Raw genomic sequence first — 11147 nt, forward strand, 5'->3', positions numbered from 1 at the left:
GCAATTTCCCAGGGGATTAGAGGATTTGTTTCCATAGGGCAAGCCACTGGAATTCTCTTTTCCCTGGTCCTCAAGGACCAGGGAAGCATATGCAGTCCTTCCCTGTAGGCGGCCTCAATTCCTACCAGGAATGTGGACTAGCAGGCTGAGCACCCTAGACCTATCAGAGACCAGCCAAGCATACTGGCTTCTCTCAGCCTCCTTCTCTTTCTCTTAGCCTTCTTCCCCAGGCTAATTTACTCATTCTCCATGCTGCAGCGGAGGTGTCTTGCCTGAATACTTGGACTAGAAGAGCCTTCTCTCTTAAGCATGCTAATCAGCCCCTTTGTAGCATTAATCGTAACTCTAAATTAAAAATTACTTAAGTTTTTAATGCCTACCCTCTGTACTAGACTGTAAGATCCATGAAGGTGGGGAAGTATCAATTTTGTTCACCATTATATCCCTAGTGGGTGATAAAGTCAAGCATTATAACGTTCACGTATAGTAAGCCCTTAAACGTGTCAGACATTGCTCTATGTGCCTACGTGTGTGCTCTGTGTATATTAATTCATTTAATCCTCACAACAATCCTATAAGGTGTGCACTATTATCATCACTGTTTGAGAGGTGAGGAGATGAAAGTGTGGAGAGGTTAAATAGCTTGCCTAAGGTCACAAAGCTAGGAAGTAATAGGGCTGGGATTTAAACTCAAGTAATAGGGCTTCAGAGTCCATGTTCTTAACCATCACACTCTAGTGCCTCTCCCTGAGACTAATACATGAATGGAAATGAGTGAAATGAGATAATCCACCTCTAACATAATCTCCAGTTATGATCAAAAGTAGTGCTTTTCTTGGACCCCAGAAATAATCTTTTGTGTTTAAAACTGGAAGCCAGATGGAAGTAAGCACACAAGTATTGGCAATCTTGGTTTAGAGGGGTCCATCCAAGAATTGTCCTTTACCTGGCTAACAAGAGAATACCTTAGACTCAACTCATTTCATATCACACATTGAAAAACACATTCTTAAAGCTCAAACAGGGATTTAGGAGGATCTTATCTTTAAGACAAGGCAGAGAAAGCTGAATAATACTGTATTATTGGGATTAGGTTTAGTTATGAGTAATAGTAAATCCCCAAATAAGAGAAGTTTATTTCTCTTTCATGCTTAATAAGTCCTGAGGTCATCAGTTCAGGATGGGGGCATGGTGTTTCTTAGTGACAGGGGCTGTGAATGGAGATGTAAATCGGGGAGCAAGAAATACAGGACTGGAGTTCAGGGCAGAGAAACTCCACTACGCTGTTGGTAGGAATGTAAATTGGTGCAGCCATTATACAAAAGAGTCTGGAGATTCCTTTAAAAATGAAAAATAGAGTTACCATATGATCCAGCAATCCCACTCTTGGGCATATATCTGGAAAAGGTGAAAAACTTTAATTCAAAAAGATACATTCACCCTAATGTTCATAGCAGCACTATTCACAATAATCAAGACATGGAAACAACCTAAGTGTCCACCAACAGATGAATGGATAAAGAAGATGTGCCATATATATATAATGGAATATTACTCAGCCATAAAAAAGAATGAAATATTGCCATTTGCAGCAACACGGATGGATCCAAAGTGAAGTAAGTCAGGCAGAGAAGGAAAAATGTTGTATGATATCACTTATATGTGGAATCTAAAAAAGAATAATACACATCAACTTAATTACAAAACAGAAACAGACTCACAGACACAGAAGACAAACTTATGGCTACCAAAGGGGAAAGGGGAGGGAGAGGGATAAATTAGAAGTATGAGATTAGCATATACACACTACTATATGTAAAACAGATAACCAACAAGAACCTACTGTATAGCACAGGGAACTATATTCAACATCTTGTAATAACCTAAAATGGAAACGAATCTGAAGCTCTACAGCTGAAACTAACACAATATTGTAAATCAACTATAGTTAAAAAAAAAAAAGAAGAGAGGTTGCGGGTGGGGCACAGAGGTGAGATGATGCTGAATTTGAAGCACCTCTGGGATATCTAGATGAAGATGTGTATCAGAAAGTAAGATATAATGTCAGAGGACTGGACTATAGATACCGATTTGAGAGTCTTCATCTCAGAAACAATAATGAAAGCCCTTGGAGGGATACTATTTCAGAATCTGAAAGTATAAAGAGAGAAGAGAATAGGCCAATATCATGAGGTTTTCAAAATAAGAGTTTCAAGGAGGAGAAGGAAAATCAATAATGTCAGCTGTTGTAGAAAGCTCAAAGAGGATGAAAGCTAAGAAAGGAACATCAGAGACAACCAGCTGAAACTGCCCTGAGCAGTCTTGGGTGGTGAAGAGCTGTGGGAAGTGTTGAGAAGGTGCGGGTATGCAGGCAAAACAAGGCAAGGAAGAAGGGAAAAGACCCCGATTTCAGGGTACCTAGTGTGGGCGAACGGTGAGGAAGTTTGGGTCCAGGTTGTAGACCACGCATTAAGGTTTTGATGTGTGAGTTTAGGGTGGGCAACAAGGTATGCTCACTTTTACACAAAGCATGGAATTTCAGAACTGGAAGTGCCTTTCGAAACTTCATCTAATCCTCAACTGAGCAGTAATAAGAACAAAATTTATGCCCACAAAGCAAAACCTAACCACTTCTGTCCTCAGCTGTTACTAACCAAGGCACCAGCCTTTCCTTGGCCCTATAGGAACCCATGTGGGCAAGACTACAAAACACTCTTCAATCCCATCTAATAAAACAGGGAATTTTTCCAAAGATTCAAAGTCTGACACCAGGGAATTAATTATCAGTCTTCTTTACAGAGATAAAGTATCGCCTGTGGAGACATCTATAGAGAGAAATATTCTAATTACTATTTGGGTGCCAGAAAACAATATCTGGAATCCCAAGGCAGAGAGAAGCTTTGGAAGCCACTGGACCTTGAAAACTAGAAAGTGGGCCTAGTCTATTGACTTACCACAAGGCTTACTCTGACCAGTCATTAGATATTAGGGATGCAATCAAGGATGGGGATCTCTGTGAGTTTCCAGAAAGCACCCTTAGCTAGTTCATAGTAGAGAACCTAGAGAGCTTTATTCTTTACATATGTTCCTTTCTGAGAAGTTACAAAGGGAAGAATCAAGCTCCAAGGCCCAGTAGACCCTGATAGAAGGCTATGCATTTACGGGAGGAAATAAAGGCCACATACAAGGAAAGAGCAATGTAACTTTTAAAACATTAAATAGTGTTCCACTCAGCCGATTTTTTAAAATTTAGAAGAAGAAACATAAAAATTCTATTCAATAAATTCAGAAACAAAAAGCATACCTTAGGTGACCCAAAACAGAAACTCTGCAGCCATAAGCAATAACTCCCCATTTCCACCTCGCCTCAGCTCCTAGTAATCTCTCCTCTACTTTCCATCTCTGCGCATTTGCCCATCCTAGATATTTCATATAAATGGCATCATATGATATGTGGCCTTTTAGGTCTGCCTTCTTTGGCTTAGCATAATGTTTTCAGGTTCAGATGAGTGGACAGAATTGAAATTCGGCATGGGAGTAGGGGATCACAGAGTGAGGGACAGGACACCCAAGACCCTAAGGGAGATGAAAGCAGAGAGATAGAGACAGAGATGTTACAAAGTGAACAGAGACAGGGAAAGAGGAGACTGGAAGGAATATCCTTCTTGGAGTTGTGACGGTGTAAGTCTATGGAGAGGGTGGCTAAAGATAAAATGCGAGTCCCAGACTTAGAAAAGACGTATCAGAGTCATGACTTACCTCTGAAATGCTCACAAGCTCTGCAACAATTCAGGAACCATCCTTTCTTCACTTGGAACATACTTCTGCATTTATTTTCAAACCGAAGGTTTATTTTTAAATAAAGGTGCATTTACCCATGGAATTCTGAAGGTTTTATATAGTTACAAAGGAATGGCTTAAGTTATAGAAGTCTCCATTAGAATCTTAAAGGAGTTGATTTTCTAGCTTTTTTTGGGGGGGGATTTTCTAGCTTTAATCTTTTTATTTTCCCCCTTGGCTGCGTTGGGTCTTCATTGCTGTGTGCGGGCTTTCTCTAGTTGAGGCGAGTGCATGGGCTTCTCATTGCAGTGTCTTGTTGCAGAGCACAGGCTCTAGGTGCACAGGCTTCAGTAGTTGCAGCACGCGGGCCCTAGAGCACATGGGCTTCAGTAGTTGCAGTTGCAGAGTGTGGGCTCAGTAGTTGTGGCGCACGGGCTCTAGGGTGCATGGGCTCAGTAGTTGTGGCTCACGGGTTCTAGAGCACGGGCTCAGTAGCTGTGGCGCACGGGCTTAGTTGCTCTGCGGCATGTGGGATCTTCCCGGACCAGGGATCGAACCCGTGTCCCCTGCATTGGCAGGTGGATTCTTAACCACTGCTCCACAGCGAAGTCCTCTAACTTTCATCTTAAACTATTTATTCCTGAAAGGTTTGCTTCCTGAAAGAACAATGGGATACCACTACACACCTTTAGAGTGGATAAAATCCAAAGCACTGGTAACACCAAATGCTAATAAGAATGTGGAGCAACAGGAACTCTCATTCATTGCTGGTGGGAATGCAAAATGGTACAGCCACTTTGCAAGACAGTTTGCAGTTTCTTATAAAACTAGACACACTCTTACCATATGATCCAGCAATCACACTTCTTGGTATTTACCCCAGTGAATTGAAAAACTACATCCACGCCAAAACCTGCACATGAATGTTTATGGCAGTTTCATTTATAACTGCCAAAGCTTGGAAGTAATTAAGATGTTCTCTGATAGGTAAATGGATTAGCCAATTGTGGTACATCCAAATAATAGAATATTATTCATTCTAAGAAGTAATGACTTAGCAAACTAAAAACATTGAGGAACCTTAAACACATATTGCTAAGTGAAAGAAGCCAAATCTGAAAAGGCTACATACTGTGTGATTCCAACTAAATTACAGTCTGGAAAAGGAAAAACTATGGAGACAGTAAAAAGATCAGCAGTTTCCAAGGGTTCTGGGAGAGGTAAGGATGAATGGGTGAAGCACAGGGTATTTATAGGGCAGTGAAAAATCATTCCACATGATACCTTAATGGTAGATAAATGACATTATCCATTTGTCAAAACTCATAGAACCGTACAACACAGAGTGAACCCTAATGTAAACTATGGACTTTAGTTAATAATAATGTATTGATATTCGCTTATCAACTGCAACATGTATCACACTAACGCAAGATGTTAATAATAAGGGAAAGTGTGTGCAGGGTGGTGAGTAGGGGAGTGGACAGAGTGGGTATATGGGAACTCTCTGTACTTTCTGCTCAATTTTTCTGTCAACTTAAAACTGCTTTGAAAATAAAGTCTGTTGATGGAAAATGAAAGGCAAATAAAAAGGCCATGCACCCTCCAAAAAACGTTTATGTCCTCTTTACATATTTTGTGGTTGTTGCTATTTATTATCTCTATAAAAATACTACCTCGACTAAAATCTGGATTTTATTTGTAACAAACCACCCACATTAAGACATAAATTTTGATTTCCAGTTCAAACTTTGGAAATTATGGACCAAGCTAGCTTAAATCTCTCCAAGAGCAAAGGTCATCTAGAATTCATGGAATGACACCAAGACTTTCACCACTCTTTGTAGCTTGTCAGTTCTTCTGTCACGTAGCCAGAGGTTTCGGCCTGAGTGGAATATTTACAGTAACCCCTCTTGTGAGGGTTTATTCTCGACTGGAAGCTTGTCCCTGGAGCAGTGGTATTCTTTTATACTTGCTAACTGTATTTGTTTTCAAGGGCTGCTCTAACAAATTATCACAAACTGGGTGGCTTAAAACAATAGAAATTGATTCTTTCTTAGTTCCAGAGGCTAGAAGTCTAAAATCAAAGTGTCAGCAGGGCCATACTCCCTCTGAGACTCTGGGTAGAATCCTTCCTTGACTCTTCCTAGCTTCTGGTGGTAGCCACCAATCCTGGGTGTTCCTTGGCTTAAATCTGCATCACACAATCTCTGCCTCTGTCATCACATGGCATGTCCCTATGTATCTCTCTGGGTCTCTTCTCCTCTTATGAGGACACCAGTCATATTGGATTAAGGGCTCACCCTACCCCACTATGACCTCATCTTAACTTGATTCCATCTACAACAACTACTACTACAACTCTATTTCCAAATAAGGTCCCATTCTGAGGTCCTGGGGGTTAGGACTTTAACATATCTCTGGGGGGACACAAATCAACCAACAATACTAACAGAATGATGAGGTCAAGTTGTGGGCACGGTTTGACTTTTAACCTGAAGCAAAGCCTTCTCAGAAATGGCATCTTCTACTGAGAACAGCCTTGGGATTCTACATAGACCAAAAGTCCAACTCTTACTACCATGTACAGTCATGCTTCCTCAGACATCAGGTAGAATATTCATTCAGAGGCTCTTTACCTATAGGCTAATAGCTCTAAAGAGGCTTTTTTTTTTTTTTTTAGATCAGCCTCACTGGGCAGGACTGTGTAGCTCTTTGAAGCCAACAAACCTGACAGTTCACACCACATAGGTAGCATTACCCCAAATGAGGCCTCGATCTGAATTATTCACAGCCTCAGTTCTGAACTTTCTGCCCTAGACTTTCCTCCCCACTTATATCTTATTCTTTCAGCTTCTGATCTCGTGATTCCTCTTACTGATGATGGTTATACTTGTTCTTTGCACTTGACGTTTAGCACCATTCCTCTGGCTCTGACCAATATCTTTCTTCCTGGACCCCAGTTTGAACTTACCAAAGACTGTGTTGTAATCATGCATTGTGGGCAAATACCCTATAATGTCCCACTCATACGCAGCACAGTCACCTGCAGTTAGTGCTCCCATTGAACCATATGAATCAGAACCAAACATCAAGCCATGACCTCTAAGGTTCTAGGCCATCCCTTGTGCTGCCATGAAAAATTGGACCTTCTTTGACCCAGACAGAACCATCCTTTTTCCACTGGGAACATATTGCTGCATTTATTTTCAAAACTGAAAGTACATTTTTGAAATAAAGATTTATTTTCTCATGGAATTATGAAGGTTTTACACAGATATGATGGAAAGTCTTAGGATATAGAACTCTCTTTCAGGTTCTTAATGGTGTCAGTCTTCTGCCCTCATATCTTGCCAGGAACAACCCTAGGAAATGTCCCCAGTAACCTCCTAATTACTGCATTCAATCACTTGTTTTCAGCCCTCACACTGCTTGACTTCATAATGCCATTTGACACTATTGACCCCTCCCCATGTCTCAAAAATCAGCTCTCTCTTGACTTAAGAGATAGAACCTCTGCTATTTTCTCCAACTTCACAGTCTCCTTTGCTCTCTCCTCTGGCTCTGAGCATCCTTTAATCATTGGTCATTCTCCAGGCTCTCTCGTTGGCTTTTTGCTGTCATGCTATACCTTCTGTGGGTGATCCCATTTCCTGTCAAGGCTTCAGTTATATGTTAATGATTTCCAAATCTGTATCTCCAGCCTCGACTTCTTTTCTGAGCTCCAGACCTGTGTATCCAACGACTGGGCACCTCAAGTTCAACGTATCCAAACAAATCTCATTGCTTATATTGTCTACCTCAGTGAAAGTACCATCAGCCTAGATTTGTTACCCCATTTCACCCCTCACCTCTAATCTACATGTTCTCTTTCTCTTAAACGACCCTTTCTCTTTGTACTCACTAGCTTTACCCTAGTTGGAGGCTTTACTACACTTTGGACCATTTAAATAGCCTTTTGCCTAGTTTGTCTCTCATTTCATACCGTTCTCCACCTGGCATTCGGAGTGAAAATGTCACAGCATGAAAGTCTTCAGTCACTTTCCATTGCCTACAGGATAAAGTTCGGTTTCCTTAGTAAGCCATTCAAGGGGTGGCCTTTCGCACTTTGAACCTCATCTTTTGCTTGCTACACCTCCTCCCCAAAGCTTCAGTCATATCAAACTACTTCTAGATCCCAATGTGTATTATTGTTTTATGCCTTTACTTCTTTTTCTCTCTGCCTGGAAGGCTTCCCCTTCTCCACCCCCGACTACTTAGAAAAGGCTCAGGGCCAGACCTCCTTTCTGAATACGAGGTAAGAAAGGCGGACCTCTGTAAGAGCTCATCCTTGCGGACGTCCCAGCAGACACTCTGTTGGGCAAGTGCCCCCTTTTTCATCTGGGCCCTGAGAGAGAGAGAGCTATGGCATGGTGACCCTGGATCCCTGCCAGAAGCTGCAGGGCAAAGACAACTTCTGTAGTGGACTCTTCCGGATGTGTGTCAGTTCCGGGTGAGGCTTTGAGGCTGCCAGGTTCTCAGGCTGGATCTCCTGTGGGCAGGCAGACAGCTTCTCCATGTCCTAGGTGCCAGCATTGTGAAGGTTTCTGCTGAGGGGTTCCAGTTTTCCACAGTTACACAGATAGCTAGACCTACCCTTGTCTTTGGCCTGACTCAAAACAGATGGGTGAATGGGACTGTTCCCATCCCCACTGGCTCCTGGGGTACGTTGTGGCTGGCCCACAGTATCCATCATGCAAGAGGCCTCTTTCTCGAAATAACTTATAGGATGATCTCTCTCTCTCTCTCCTCAGCATTTATTCAATCAACCAATATTTATTGACCAAGAACTATACACCAAGCACTCTACTAAATACTGAGGACACAGCAATATACAAAAAACAGGCCAAAAAAAATCAGTGCCTTTTTTGAGCTTACAGTCTAATGTGGGAGACAGACATTAAATACAAAGACATGTAAATATTTCCTTAATAACCGTTGTGAAGGAAACAGTGCAATGAAGGAAAAGTGCAGGGTTCTATGAAAGAACTGAGTCTTTCTCAGCCTGATTTGTTGGAGAAATGAAATCCCTCAAGTGAGTACAAAGCAATTGCTTTTCTCTTGAAGTTTTAAGTTTTTCTTCTCTATTTGTATGAGTTTCTTATACGTTAAATCTATTAATCCCTTGTCTACTATATTTGTTGCAATTATTTTCCATGTTAAAAAAATTCTAATTAAATCTAAAAACTCTGACACATTTGAGTATTACAAAATACTCAAATATTTTTTTACAAAATGTAGGTGTCCCCTATTTGAGTTTGTCTCATGTTTTCTCATGACTAGGTTCAGGTTATGCATTTTTGGCACAGTTGTCATAGAAGTGATGCTTTCGACTTTTCATTGCATCCTATTGGGGGCACATGATTTCAATGTATTCTATTACTGATGGTGTTCACTTCCATCACTTGGTTAAGGTTTTCCACTGTGAAATTACTCTTTTTCCCCTTGTATTATTATTTTGTGGACTCCTTTCTCACCCTGCATGGACTCCAACACCCCACACCAGGCTGCTCACCCATGCATGCCTTCATCACCCAGGAATGGACAACCTTCTCACCCCGTTCAGGCTCTGACAACCCATGCCTGGCCACTCCCATGTGTGGATGCCCTCCTCACCCTCTCTGGGCTCTGACACCCTTTGCCAAGCCTTTCCTCCACACGGATGCCCTCTCTTACCCTGCTCTGGTTCTGACGCCGAGTCTTCCCCCTTCATGGAGGCCACTGTCATTCACTTGGGTTCCAACATCCTATGGCAGGTGCTCACCTCGCAGATGGACACCCTCCATTTGGGCTCGGATGTCCCATTCTGGGTCCTCCCCCTGCACGGACACCTGCCCATGCTGCTTAGATTTTAAACTACACCTGCTTGGAGTTTGACTCTGCACAAATGCTGGGGCTCTGCAGGGATGCCCTTCTGACAGTGACTTGGCTCTGACTTCTCACTCCAAGCTGCCTTTCCACACACCTTGCTCCATCCCTCTTAATGGCATGGGGACTGAACTGCTCAGACAGAGAAGAAAAAGGAACAAAAGAGGAAGAAGTAGAGCTCTACCCACTCTGCTACATCCAGAGTCTAAAGCCACGGTCAACCCTCAACAAGATTATCTGGATTATTTCAAAAGCTCCACCTTTTTAAAGGGTACATTTAAATGCCATCTCTTTATGAAGCATTTTCTTTTCTAAAAAAGAATTATTTTATAATTAAGTGTGCCAAATGCTCAAGTGAGAGAAATGCATAATCTGTAGGTCATTAAGGGGTAGTGGAGAAATGAGGATGAAGAGATAGGTGAGGCCCATGTAAAGCCCATGTGCTTTACATTTTAAAAATATCCCTCTAGCCATTGGGTGGAAGATGGAATGGGGGGTGGGGAGGTCAATTTTGAATGTAGAGAGATCAGTTAAGGGGCTATTCCAGTAGTCAAGGTGAGAGATGAGCCTGTTCTGGACTGGACTGGTGGTGGCAAGGGAGATGAAGAAAAGCTGATGGGTATAGAATACACGATGGAAGTAAAACTGACAGGACTAGCTGATGGGCTGGGTGTGAGAGGGAAAGAGAAGAATCAAGAATGACCCAGGGGCTTCCCTGGTGGTGCAGTGGTTGGGAGTCCGCCTGCCGGTGCGGAGGACACGGGTTCGTGCCCCGGTCCGGGAGGATCCCACATGCCGCGGAGCGGCTGGGCCTGTGGGCCGTGGCCGCTGGGCCTGCGCGTCCGGAGCCTGTGCTCCGCGACGGGAGGGGCCACAACAGTGAGGGGCCCGCGTGTCGGAAAAAAAAAAAAAGGAATGGCCCAGGTTTTCAGTTTCAACAACTGGGTAGTGCCAATAACTGAGATGGGAAATCTTGGAAGAGAAATAGGTTGATGTGGGAGGGGGAAATCGAGAATTCTGTTAGGTATCCAAGTGGAGATGCTAAGTAGGCAACTAGATATACATTTCCGAAGCTCAGAAGAGAGAGCTCCATCTCAGAAATGTCTCAATCTGAGACACCTCTCCATCCCTAATCACAATCCCCCATCCCTTTACCTGTCTCCTAATCAACATGCTTTTTGGTTTCATCAAGACCTCAATTCCCATCCTCCATCCTCATTCTCCAAGTCTGGCAGCCACCTTCTAGCTTCATTATTTTTCTCTCCGGCCCAAACTCAGTGCTCTGCTTTGTCAAACATTCCAGTTGAATTTGCTCTATTTTGTAACTGCTGTCATTTCTGTCTTGCTAATCCTCAATCCTGGACAAATAACAGTCATGTTTCTTTTTTTTTCTGTTCCTAGTCCTTCTGTGGGTTCATAACCTGGGATCCAAAGATGGGCTTCATGAACCCTCTGACTTG

The sequence above is a fragment of the Neophocaena asiaeorientalis genome, unplaced genomic scaffold (assembly GCF_003031525.2).
Source record: "Neophocaena asiaeorientalis asiaeorientalis breed wild unplaced genomic scaffold, Neophocaena_asiaeorientalis_V1.1 scaffold959, whole genome shotgun sequence".
NCBI lineage: Eukaryota > Metazoa > Chordata > Mammalia > Artiodactyla > Phocoenidae > Neophocaena > Neophocaena asiaeorientalis.